Here is a 1224-nt window from a genome sequence, read left to right as displayed (position 1 = left end):
AAAAAAAAAAAAAAAAAACACAAGGCAGAGGAAACTCAGCAGACGTATATTTATTTGAATTTTCAAGAAACTATTGACTAAGAACTTCTCAAAAGAGAAAAGGAAAACAAATAATCCTGAAGATTTTTTTTTTAAGTTGAAATACATACTAGAAAATAATGGCAAACAAGGAACATCTGTCCCCAGAATGGAAATAAATTATATATACAAATGTTTTATATTTATATAATACAAATATTTCTCAGAATTAATTTTTTGGAAAGAGGAACAAATTTACAGATGACCCTGGGGTATTCCTAAATCCCATTGTCCTATATAGAATACTGTGTTTCTAAAAATGTTTACTTCTTTCCCTGGTTTAATCCCAGAGTTTGAAGAATTGGAACCAAGTGGCGTCTTCTGGAATCTCAGATCCAAAGTCTATTTGGGGGGAAGGAGATACTGTAGGGTGGTTGCCAGTGTGTTAAAGAAGCCTTTGGGAATTTCCTAGTTTGCCTGGCTCATCTCCTGTTAGAGATATAAAACAATAGTTGTTGTAGAATTTGTCTTGTTTCATTTAAGCTACTACAACTTTTTTGTAAATTGTGGTAAAATACACGCAACATAAAATTTACTATCCTAACCATTTTTAAGTGCATGGTTCAATAGTGTTAACGTGGTGGAACCAATCTCTAGAAATTTGCAAAACTGAAATTCTACACCCCTTTAAACAAATACTCATCTCGTCCTCTCCTTAGACCCTAGCAGCTACCATTCTACTTTCTGAGTTTGACTATGCTAGCTACCTCATAAAGTATCTTTTTGTGACTGGTTTATTTCACTTAGCACAAAGTCTTCAAGGCTCATTCATATTAGAGCATGTATCAGAATTTCCCTCCTGAATAGAGATAAATCATATCCCATTGTGTATATAGACCCCAATTTGTCTATCCATTCTTCCATCGGTGGAGACTGGGTTGCTTCAGCCTTTGAGCTATTGCGAGCTATGCTGCTATGAACCTGGGTATACACATGTCCCCTACGTTCAATTATTTGAGACTTTACCTTCCACTTCTTTTGAATATGTATTCCAGAAGTAGAATTGCTAGATCACATAGGTATTCTCTTTCATTTTTTTGAGGACCTGCGTGCTGTTTTCTGTAGGAGCTGCACCATTTTACATTCCCATTAGCAGTACACAAGAATTCCAATTTCGCCATGCTTATTTTCTGTTGGTTTTTTTTT

Source organism: Otolemur garnettii, unplaced genomic scaffold, assembly GCF_000181295.1.
Source record: "Otolemur garnettii isolate 467f Iridium unplaced genomic scaffold, OtoGar3 scaffold00019, whole genome shotgun sequence".
Taxonomy (NCBI): domain Eukaryota; kingdom Metazoa; phylum Chordata; class Mammalia; order Primates; family Galagidae; genus Otolemur; species Otolemur garnettii.
The sequence above is the reverse complement of the archived record's forward strand: the minus strand, read 5'-3'. Positions refer to the sequence as shown.